This window comes from Schistocerca cancellata, chromosome 11 (genome assembly GCF_023864275.1).
Source record: "Schistocerca cancellata isolate TAMUIC-IGC-003103 chromosome 11, iqSchCanc2.1, whole genome shotgun sequence".
Lineage (NCBI taxonomy): Eukaryota > Metazoa > Arthropoda > Insecta > Orthoptera > Acrididae > Schistocerca > Schistocerca cancellata.
Window position 1 is genome coordinate 147,599,943 of NC_064636.1, and position 12,534 is coordinate 147,612,476.

Below are 12,534 nucleotides of genomic sequence, written 5' to 3' on the forward strand. Positions count from 1 at the left end.
CCTTACACGAGGCATCACAACAACGTTTCACCAGGCATAGCTGGCCAACTGCTGTTTGTGTATGAGAAATCGGTTGGAAACTTTCCTCATCTTAGCACGTTGTAGGTGTCGCCACCGGCGACAACCTTGTGTGAACGCTCTCAAAAGCTAATCAGTTGCATATCACAGCATCTTCTTTTTGTCGGTTAAATTTCGCGTCTGTAGCACGTCATCTTCGTGGTGTAGCAATTTTAATGGCCTGTAGTATAATATATATATATATATATATATATATATATATATATATATACACTCCTGAAAATTGAAATAAGAACACCGTGAATTCATTGTCCCAGGAAGAGGAAACTCTATTGACACATTCCTGGGGTCAGATACATCACATGATCTCACTGACAGAACCACAGGCACATAGACACAGGCAACAGAGCATGCACAATGTCGGTACTAGTACAGTGTATATCCACCTTTCGCAGCAATGCAGGCTGCTATTCTCCCATGGAGACGATCGTAGAGATGCTGGATGTAGTCCTGTGGAACGGCTTGCCATGCCATTTCCACCTGGCGCCTCAGTTGGACCAGCGTTCGTGCTGGACGTGCAGACCGCGTGAGACGACACTTCATCCAGTCCCAAACATGCTCAATGGGGGGACAGATCCGGAGATCTTGCTGGCCAGGGTAGTTGACTTACACCTTCTAGAGCACGTTGGGTGGCACGGGATACATGCGGACGTGCATTGTCCTGTTGGAACAGCAAGTTCCCTTGCCGGTCTAGGAATGGTAGAACGATGGGTTCGATGACGGTTTGGATGTACCGTGCACTATTCAGTGTCCCCTCGACGATCACCAGTGGTGTACGGCCAGTGTAGGAGATCGCTCCCCACACCATGATGCCGGGTGTTGGCCCTGTGTGCCTCGGTCGTATGCAGTCCTGATTGTGGCGCTCACCTGCACGGCGCCAAACACGCATACGACGATCATTGGCACCAAGGCAGAAGCGACTCTCATCGCTGAAGACGACACGTCTCCATTCGTCCCTCCATTCACGCCTGTCGCGACACCACTGCAGGCGGGCTGCACGATGTTGGGGCGTGAGCGGAAGACGGCCTAACGGTGTGCGGGACCGTAGCCCAGCTTCATGGAGACGGTTGCGAATGGTCCTCGCCGATACCCCAGGAGCAACAGTGTCCCTAATTTGCTGGGAAGTGGCGGTGCGGTCCCCTACGGCACTGCGTAGGATCCTACGGTCTTGGCGTGCATCCGTGCGTCGCTGCGGTCCGGTCCCAGGTCGACGGGCACGTGCACCTTCCGCCGACCACTGGCGACAACATCGATGTACTGTGGAGACCTCACGCCCCACGTGTTGAGCAATTCGGCAGTACGTCCACCCGGCCTCCCGCATGCCCACTATACGCCCTCGCTCAAAGTCCGTCAACTGCACATACGGTTCACGTCCACGCTGTCGCGGCATGCTACCAGTGTTAAAGACTGCGATGGAGCTCCGTATGCCACGGCAAACAGGCTGACACTGACGGCGGCGGTGCACAAATGCTGCGCAGCTAGCGCCATTCGACGGCCAACACCGCGGTTCCTGGTGTGTCCGCTGTGCCGTGCGTGTGATCATTGCTTGTACAGCCCTCTCGCAGTGTCCGGAGCAAGTATGGTGGGTCTGACACACCGGTGTCAATGTGTTCTTTTTTCCATTTCCAGGAGTGTATATAAATGACCTGGGTGACAATCTGAGCAGTTCTCTTGGGTTGTTCGCAGATGATGCTGTAATTTACCGTCTAGTAAGGTCATCCGAAGACCAGTATCAGTTGCAAAGCGATTTAGAAAAGATTGCTGTACGGTGTGGCAGGTGGCAGTTGACGCTTAATAACGAAAAGTGTGAGGTGATCCACACGAGTTCCAAAAGAAATTTGTTGGAATTCGATTACTCGATAAATAGTACAATTCTCAAGGATGTCAATTCAACTAAGTACCTGGATGTTAAACTTACGAACAACTTCAGTTGGAAAGACCACATAGATAATATTGTGGGGAAGACGAGCCAAAGGTTGCTTTTCATTGGCAGGACACTTGGAAGACGCAACAAGTCCACTAAAGAGACAGCTTACACTACACTCGTTCGTCCTGTTAGAATATTGCTGCGCGGTGTGGGATCCTTACCAGGTGGGATTGACGGAGGACATCGAAAGGGTGCAAAAAAAGGGCAGCTCGTTTTGTATTATCGCGTAATAGGGGAGAGAGTGTTGCACATATGATATGCGAGTTGGGATGGAAGTCATTAAAGCAAAGACGTTTTTCGTCGCAGCGAGATCTATTTACGAAATTTCAGTCACCAACTTTCTCTTCCGAATGCGAAAATATTTTGTTCAGCCCAACCTGCATAGGTAGGAATGATCATCAAAATAAAATAAGAGAAATCAGAGCTCGAACAGAAAGGTTTAGGTGTTCGTTTTTCCCGCGCGCTGTTCGGGAGTGGAATGGTAGGGAGATAGTATGATTGTGGTTCGATGAACCCTCTGACAAGCACTTAAATGTGAATTGCAGAGTAATCATGAAGATGTAGATGTAATTCAGACTGCTGTGCGAACCGGCTCCGTATCTGCGATATTTCCGCACCGGGGCAACACTAGATAGTGCCCCCTCCCCCATCGAGGGTTTGAGATAGGATGTCAAAAATTTAAAAAATCGGTTTTTCAATAATATGTTGATTTGTACCGCACACCTTTCTGAAGAGTCTGACACACAAAACATACGTGCTCGAGGAAATGTAAGGCAAAAGTGCAGTGGCAAGCCTCTTCAGACAGCACGTAACTGTATTTGGCTCTGTGCAATTGAAAAACGCGTATGTCTTGTAATGGATGCCATCAAACTATATTCTTCAGGACAGTGGAAATTAAAACGTACTGCGGTGCCTCTCCTGCTCCCAGACGGCCAGTTTGACATCCTCCATCTCTTAAAAAAAATCTCGCAAATAATAATGTGGGATTCAGAATGAGATTTTCACTCTGCAGCGGAGTGTGCGCTGATATGAAACTTCCTGGCAGATTAAAACTGTGTGTTGGAAGGTAGGAGACGAGATACTGGCAGAAGTAAAGCTGTGAGGACCGGGCGTGAGTCGTGCTTCGGTAGCTCAGACGGTAGAGCACTTGCCCGCGAAAGGCGAAGGTCCCGAGTTCGAGTCTCGGTCGGGTACACAGTTTTAATCTGCCAGGAAGTTTCAATGGTGTGGGATTATTTGTAATCGGGAGAACAAGAGCTCAGAAAATTTGCGCTCTTTATTGACTATTACGCCATGATTGTCTCTTTTGCTCGGCATAAAATTAAATATAGGATACATAAAACCAGTAAAGACAAGAGACAAGCGAGACAGTACACTTTTTTCAATCCTCAGCTCCTAGAATTTTTTCTCTCCAATCTTGCTACAGCTTTGCATGGCGTGCTTCCTTTCTGCGAAAGAATCTATTACCGCAAAAAAAAAAAAAAAAAAAAAAAAAAAAAAAAAAAAAAAAGTTCGTCAAACATTTTGCTACACGAAAAATCTAAATGTTGTCTAATACTGCAAAAGCTGTTAATACAAATAGTACCCAAGACTGGTGTGGTTTCTCGAACTGATTACGTCTATTTTGTCACTGTCTGCTAGATAAAAGAAAGTAGGCTTTCTAATACAGCAGCAATTGTAACACATCAAACACACCAGGCTGTTTTGGCACAAATGGTCATTTGCATAACACGACAGTATATAATTCACGAAGTACCAATATCAAATGCCTATTACGCTTACTACAAGCGAAGAGCTTTATGTTTGTTTCACACTTCATTCATACGCTCCAGTTTCTCAAGCATGAGATGGGAACGTAGTAGTACGAAAGTTTCATAAAATTTGGAATCGTCATACTCTTCCATAATTTGTGTGATGTCCCTGTTTCTTCTCCTTCCTCATTTTAAAAAACAATCTTATCACTAATTCCGGAACCATTCCTGCCACTGTCAAAACTTATTCGCCGGTTAACTTCACTAACCTTGCCAGAATCACCGGTTTAGTTATCGCGCGATTATTCTCAGGTTTTTTTTTTTTTTTTTTTTACATGTCCGTACAACGCGTCTTCCGCGCTACTTCCAGAGTAGAACTTAATCGAGTGCAACTGACCCTTACTAGTGTAGCGATCTGACCAAAAATTTTCTGTCAAAATTTCATTTTCTTTGATACACCGAGGAGATAATACGTAATCTTTCTTACGTGTTAATCCAGTTAGTCCATTTCGACTCTGGTAGTCTGAATCTATGGCTTCCGCTACCAATTATAACAACGCTGGTCATTCGAAAACCCAACCACATAAACATGCAGCAGTTGGCATTAACCGTTTCGGCTTTATTCTGCTCAGCTCGTACAGCTCCATCCCCTTTAGCCTGCTGGGAATTATATCTCTAGATGCGACGAGGATTCCCCTGACAGACATCACGTACACTATGCACGCATTCAAAAACCAACTTACAATTCGTTCAGTAATCAGCTTAGAATTTGTTCAAAAACCAACAGGGATGCGTTTCAAAATCATATGAGTAATCGATAGACCAATGTGCGCTGGATGCTAGGCGCTTTGTGAAACAAGGGTTTTTCCTCAAGAATATGAATTCCCCATTCCTGCTTGCTGCGACTGCTTACACAGCCAACAACATTTCTGTAGCCAGAAGCGGGGAAAGATACTACTCATCCGCGACTCAAACTGCGCATGCGCATGAACCCGCACGTAACAGCTAAAACGAATCTAAATGTAAACAGTTGTGAAGTTAGGCTCATCGGAGGCAATTTGTTTGTTATGAAGCATTGCATAGTCGCCCTAAAGCCTTTGCACATTTTGCCGTTGGCAGACGCTTGTATGAGCACTATTTTGATGCTGTATATGGCGCATTTCCTTTACAATTTAAGTTTTATTTCCGTTTTTTCCACTAGTTCATGTTTATTGCTGCAGAATTATTCTGCAGTAGTGGAATACAGTAATATCTTTTGTTAGAGTATCGGTTCTTACCAGTCATAATTTTAAAAAAAAATTAACTGAAAACTAAAACAATGAAAAATTCCCCAAGTTCTAAAAAATTCCCGGATTTTTCCTGGTTTTCTCCCGGATGAAAAAATTCCAGGATTTTTCTCCGATAGTATACACCCTGTAACAATAACGCGGAAGCAGCAATAGTAAGTAAAACAGCATAAATAGGTAACAAATACAGCTTCAGAACGTACACCAAACACCAACGGAAAACGAAACAAGGAAATTCAAAAAAAATGGTTCAAAAGGCTCTGAGCACTATGGGACTCAACTGCTGAGGTCATTAGTCCCCTAGAACTTAGAACTACTTAAACCTAACTAACCTAAGGACATCACAAACATCCATGCCCGAGGCAGGATTCGAACCTGCGACCGTAGCGGTCTTGCGGTTCCAGACTGCAGCGCCTTTAACCGCACGGCCAAACAAGGAAATTAAATCACCTTCGTCACCTAATTTCAAAACAGATACAGGACACAAACCGCCAACTGTAGAATGACAAAATCCGAATCAGACTATAATTGACACGGGGAATGGTACAAATGATATAACACGGCCGAGGCCACATACTAGGGAGTACATATACACGGTGTAAAAAGCTTCATACACGTAATTTTAGGATGTTTGCAGGAGTTAAAAAGAAATCCTTTTTTATGTGGCAAAGTTACCCCACTAGAGATGCACGAAAGTTTTGACGCTAATGATGTTCAGTGACGGTGATCTAACTACCGTGTCACAGTACATTGTAGTGAATCCCGTTTCATAGACGTTGCTCGAAAATATCTTCCGTTTACACTAAATGGCAACTGGCATCTACCTAGTATTGAGTGTCTGACACGCTCAAAACAACCTGCCTGTTTTGCGAACAACGGATGCAGACAAAACAATGAGCCAGCTCTTGTGGGATGTCACTCTAAAATTTTGTATTCGTAGGTTTCAGCAGAATACAGACCAAGAAGGCCACCGCAGAATAAAGGAAGGAAACAGCAGATTAGAGATGGGCAAACAAACACGTAACTGTTTCGAAACAAATGAAACAGTACAATGTAATGTTTCGATACGCTGTTTCGAAACAGCGAAACAGTTTGTGTTTTGTAATCTAATAAACATACACATTTTATCATCTTGAATGTCTACTGTATAAGTATGTCCATATAAACATAAATGAGGTGCGAGAGCGATAATCATATCGCAGAAGGTATGAAACTATCACTTAGGCGTCTTGGCAGTTTCTTATTTCCTGAAGCAAATGCGCTGCTTTCGTGTCGTGTGAATTTCATACTTTTCAATTGGCTGAGGACAGGCATAGCTGAAGACAGAAGAACCACCACAAACGGAACTGGAGGTGGGAGCAAACTGCAGAAACAACGGATACGCCACTGTGATTCCCACATTCCGTTAGTATGGGTAATATACCCATCCTGCTAATTTCCACGCCCACAAAGGGAATCATTGTGGATAATAGGCACAGTGACTACAGACTCACAAATAACGCCAAATAATTCGAATAAATAACAAAATATAATAGAAACAATTTTGCCTCTCAAGGTGTTTCGAACCGTTACTATAAATTCACCATGCTTCCCAGCCCTTCCCGTTCACCATTACACTATCAGTGATATGTCAAACAGATTGCTTGCAATGATACCTACATCAAATTTATGTATATGTCCAATAACTGTCACTCTACGCCTTTCTTTATTCAAAATGTTGTAGGCTTACTTGTGTTACTTAATATGATTGCTGTACATGAACAGAGAAGCGTATGTTATAAAAAAAAGTGTAATTTAAATTAATTATTTTCACATATTCATTATTTTGAATGTGAATAGTATTCGTTGTTTATTGTTCGGTTAATGTTTATAAAGGGCATGTTACGCCATTTCGAAATAGGACAGTCAGCTAGAAACGAAACTTTATTTTCGGATATCTTAAGCTTCATGCTATTGTTTGTCAAAAAGATTTCGACACTCTTGAAAGTGTTTCATGAAGTGTTATGTTGTGTTTCAGTACCTGTGCCGAGCCCGAATCTCGTCCGACACAGAGCGGAATGAAACATCACTGTTTCGATACAATTAGCCCGTTCCAAGCACAGGTGGACTGAAACAGTCTTATTTTGAAACAACGATACAGTTTCTGTGTCTGGCTCGAGATCGAACCTGGTCCGGTTATCCGAGACAGGGGCGGAATGAAACACCACTGTTTCGAAACAGTGAACCACAGCCGTTCCGAAACACTGAAACAGTTCCACGTATCGATACACTGTATCGAAACACAGAAACAGTGGCCAAGTCTACAGCAGATACATACGTCGACAATGACGACGCTGGACGTATGGGTTCTATTGCTATTTCCGTATATCAGTGTATGTGGGTCAAAAGTCGAGAAAGGCAACACAACACATGCTCTCAACTTTCAGATGCACTGAAGTGTGCTACAATTAACGCTCCGTACCAGCAGACCGTCCAACGGCACACAGTAACGGTACTACGACACAAACACATATGATCTCTTGTACAGTAACAGTCATTACGTAAGGGGTGAAGCAATTAAGAAGCGGAAATACGGAAGCGTCCGATCCCGCCCGTCTGCTTTGACCCATGACGTCACAAATATGGCGGAAACAAAAACAAACACACACACTTTCCACAAGAAGCCTAATGACACTAACGGGACAAGCGCGGGAAATGGGGTGTTTTGGGTGGGGGGGCAAACTAAATATAAACAAATTTAGACGCCTTGCGTAGCTACAACGTGTAAGTGAAGACAGCCATGCATGAATACCCGCCCTCCTCCCCATGGGTCGTAACCCCTGCAACCCATAGAAGATAAAGATGCTTCCGTAGCTGATTAGTGTTTTTTGTCTTTTAAAAAAAAATCTCACGGGATAGAACGAACAGATCAGAAAGATAAATATAATAAACTAAAACGGAAATTGGAGGAAACAGATAATTAAAATAAGTAATAAGTGTTTTTAAATTTAAAAAAAATCTCACGAGGTAGAACGAGCAGATCAGGAAAGTAAATAAAATAAGATAAAACAGAACTGGAGATAGCCACACTCAAACCAAACTCCGCGCCGTCATGACGTCACACACGACAACACCCTTACGTCACGGGTCAAAGCCGACGCGTGGGATCGGACGCTTCTGTCGACCCTAAAAAGCCGCCACCCCTTTAAATGCGAATACAATATTTCGACTTCTGGAGCAAAATAAACAGTTTCAACAATTGGTTTTATGAATAATCTATCGTCTGTCTATAGTTTTAAAAATGTCAGTGCATTTTCCAATGGCACACTGCAACATCAAGCACGCAGTTGCTCGAACATAACAGAATTGAAAGGAACAAATGCAAATTTGACAATAATACTTCCAACAAAAACACAGAGTGAGTTTCCATTACGAAGAATCATCGAACTAAATATCAGGCTAGTAAGTAACTACAATTTTGCAGAAAGGTATCTGTACCAAAGCATTTTTTGTCCATTCTATTAATTCGCAAATCAGTGAACTAGGCTCTGAGCCAGACACAATCGCGTGTGAAGGTTACTTACACACAAAAGCAATTTTGACAATAATGCTTACAGCAAAACCACATAGTGCGTTTCCGTTACAAAGAATGGCACTTGTGTAGTATAGTGGGTACATGCGCTGATCACGAGGAAAGCACCTATTGATTACAAGAAAAGTACCTATTTTTGAAGGAAACGCGTATTTCTACATCTACATTTATACTCCGCAAGCCACCCAAAGGTGTGTGGCGGAGGGCACTTTACGTGCCATTGTCATTACCTCCCTTTCCTGTTCCAGTCGCACGCGTATGGTTCGCGGGAAGAACGACTGTCTGAAAGCCTCCGTGCTCGCTCGAATCTCTCTAATTTTACATTCGTGATCTCCTCGGGAGGTATAAGTAGGGGGAAGCAATATATTCGATACCTCATCCAGAAACGCACCCTCTCGAAACCTGGCGAGCAAGCTACACCGCGATGCAGAGCGCCTCTCTTGCAGAGTCTGCCACTCTAGTTTGTTAAACATATCCGTAACGCTATCACGCTTACCAAATAACCCTGTGACGAAACGCGCCGCTCTTCTTTGGATCTTCTCTATCTCCTCCGTCAACCCGATCTGGTACGGATCCCACACTGATGAGCAATACTCAAGTATAGGTCGAACGAGTGTTTTGTAAGCCACCTCCTTTGTTGATGGACTACATTTTCTAAGGACTCTCCCAATGAATCTCAACCTGGTACCCGCCTTACCAACAATTAATTTTATATGATCATTCCACTTCAAATCGTTCCGCACGCATACTCCCAGATATTTTACAGAAGTAACTGCTACCAGTGTTTGTTCTATCATATAATCATACAATAAAGGATCCTTCTTTCTATGTATTCGCAATACATTACATTTGTCTATGTTAAGGGTCAGTTGCCACTCCCTGCACCAAGTGCCTATCCGCTGCAGATCTTCCTGCATTTCGCTACAATTTTCTAATGCTGCAACTTCTCTGTATATTACAGCATCATCCGCGAAAAGCCGCATGGAACTTCCGACACTATTTCTGAAGATATAAGCAAGACGAGAGCTGCTTCGTCAGGAAAAAGTACCATCGAAGTCATACGGTGCGGGAACAATGGGTCTTTGGTGGTTATGACGTTGAGGCAAAGCAAATCTTTATGGTTGCTGTGCCACGATGTGATGCTACCCGTTTGCTGCCAATTTTGCAACAGCGTGTTTTGCCTGGAACCACACTAGCTTCCGATTTGTGGCACCATAGGTAATTTGGGCTACAGTCATCTGACTGTTAATCATTCGCTTTATTTTGTCGATCCCTTTTACAAAGGCAACCACAAATCACGTGGAGTCAGTCTGGCAAAAAGCTGAAGAATAGAATAAAAGGCGTTTCGGAACTCACCGTGCTATGCTGAATAGCTATATCTGTGCAAAATAAACAAATATGGTTTTTTGAGAAAATTTTGTCATTAATTCCATCTTTATTGCAAAAAAAAGTTTTTGAAATAACGTGCATCAGATATGACCGTAACACACAATTTTTGAAATAAAAGCTCTCGTCTTGCTTATATCTTTGGAAATACGCTTTTCCTTCAAAAATAGGTACTTTTCTCGTGATCAATAGGTGCTTTACTCGTGATCAGCGCCATGTACCCACTATACTGCATAAGTGCTGAATGATCGAACTAAATATCAGGCTAGTAAGTAACTACATTTTGGAAGAAAGGCATCTCTACCAAAGCAGTTGTTGCCTAGTCCGTTAATTCGCAAATTAGTAACTAGGCTCTGAGCGAGACACAAACGCGTGTGGAAGTTACACACATGCGCAGCTGACTTACCGCCGTCTGTTTTGTGAAGTGCTTTCGCAATTCACCGCGCGATGTTATTACGCTGCCTGCATACACGCCGGTAACGAACTGCAACGCAGAACAGCTGACGCTGCAGTGCTGCTGCCAAGCGGCCGAACCGGGACTCGACGCAGAACCGCTGGCGCTGCAGTGCTGCCGCCAAGCGGCCGAACCGGAACTCGCAGACAACTGCGAAACGGCTATGAGCTCTGCACTGCGAACGCATCCAACAATAAAACGTACTGAGATGACAAAAGACACTGGACAGCGGTATGTACATATACAGTTGGGGCTAACATCGCGATTTTTTTTTTTTTTGGTCATCAGTCTACTGACTGGTTTGATGCGGCCCGCCACGAATTCCTTTCCTGTGTTAACGTCTTCATCTCAGAGTAGCACTTGCAACCTACGTCCTCAATTATTTGCTTGACGTATTCCAATCTCTGTCTTCCTCTACAGTTTTTGCCCTCTACAGCTCCCTCTAGTACCATGGAAGTCATTCCCTCATGTCTTAGCAGATGTCCTATCTTTTCCTTATCAGGTTTTCCACATATTCCTTTCCTCTCTGATTCTGCGTAGAACCTCCACATTCCTTACCTTATCAGTCCACCTAATTTTCAACATTCGTCTATAGCACCACATCCCAAATGCTTCGATTCTCTTCTGTTCCGGTTTTCCCACAGTCCATGTTTCACTACCATACAATGCTGTACTCCAGACGTACATCCCCAGAAATTTCTTCCTCAAATTAAGGCCGGTATTTGATATTAGTAGACTTCTCTTGGCCAGAAATGCCTTTTTTGCCATAGCGAGTCTGCTTTTGATGTCCTCCTTGCTTCGTCCGTCATTGGTTATTTTACTGCCTAGGTAGCAGAATTCCTTAACTTCTTTGACTTCGTGACCATCAATCCTGATGTTAAGTTTCTCGCTGTTCTCATTTCTACTACTTCTCATTACCTTCGTCTTTCTCCGATTTACTCTCAAACCATAGTGTGTACTCATTAGACTGTTCATTCCGTTCAGCAGATCATTTAATTCTTCTTCACTTTCACTCAGGATAGCAATGTCATCAGCGAATCGTATCATTGATATCCTTTCACCTTGTATTTTAATTCCACTCCTGAACCTTTCTTTTATTTCCATCATTGCTTCCTCGATGTACAGATTGAAGAGTAGGGGCGAAAGGCTACAGCCTTGTCTTACACCCTTCTTAATACGAGTACTTCGTTCTTGATCGACCACTCTTATTCCCTCTTGGTTGTTGTACATATTGTATATGACCCGTCTCTCCCTATAGCTTACCCCTACTTTTTTCAGAATCTCGAACAGCTTGCACCATTTTATATTGTCGAAAGCTTTTTCCAGGTTGACAAATCCTATGAAAGTGTCTTGATTTTTCTTTAGCCTCGCTTCCATTATTAGCCGTAACGTCAGAATTGCCTCTCTCGTCCCTTTACTTTTCCTAAAGCCAAACTGATCGTCACCTAGCGCATTCTCAATTTTCTTTTCCATTCTTCTGTATATTATTCTTGTAAGCAGCTTCGATGCATGAGCTGTTAAGCTGATTGTGCGATAATTCTCGCACTTGTCAGCTCTTGCCGTCTTCGGAATTGTGTGGATGATGCTTTTCCGAAAGTCAGATGGTATATCGCCAGACTCATACATACGTCGCGTAGACGAGGTATAAAAGCGAAGTGCATCGGCAGAGCTCTCAGGTGATTCATGTGAAAATATTCCCGACGTCATTATTACCGCTCGACGGGAATTAACTGACTTTGAACGTGGAATGGCAGTTGCAGCTAGACGCACGCTACATTCCGCATCGGAAATCATTAGGGAAATCAATATTCCGCGATCCATACAGTCAAGACTGTGCTGTGAAGACATGATTTCAGGCATTACCTTTCAACACGGACAACGAAGTAGCCGATGGCCTTCACGTAACTAACGAGAGCAGCTACGCTCGCGTGGGGTTGTCATTGATGACAGACAAGCAACAACGACGGTGTGGTAGGACATAACACTCCTTTATTGGCTCGGTTACGACTGCGGTAGAAATTAAGTCGTTGGCTTTTTAAAGATGCGAGCGCGGAGCATTTTTCAGCAATTAAATGGCCTAT

The 12,534-nt window shown here is 43.6% G+C and overlaps 1 protein-coding gene across 1 annotated transcript in view; it reads right to left on the reverse strand.

Annotated features, from left to right (window-relative positions):
• LOC126108371 (ankyrin-1-like) overlaps positions 1 to 10,474 on the reverse strand; it is a 149,484-nt gene extending 139,010 nt beyond the window's left edge. The window contains exon 1 of the mRNA XM_049913585.1: positions 10,406 to 10,474. The gene's annotated coding sequence lies outside the window, so the exon portion shown is untranslated. The remainder of the gene's footprint in view (positions 1 to 10,405) is intronic.
• Between the last annotated feature and the right edge of the window lie 2,060 nt (positions 10,475 to 12,534).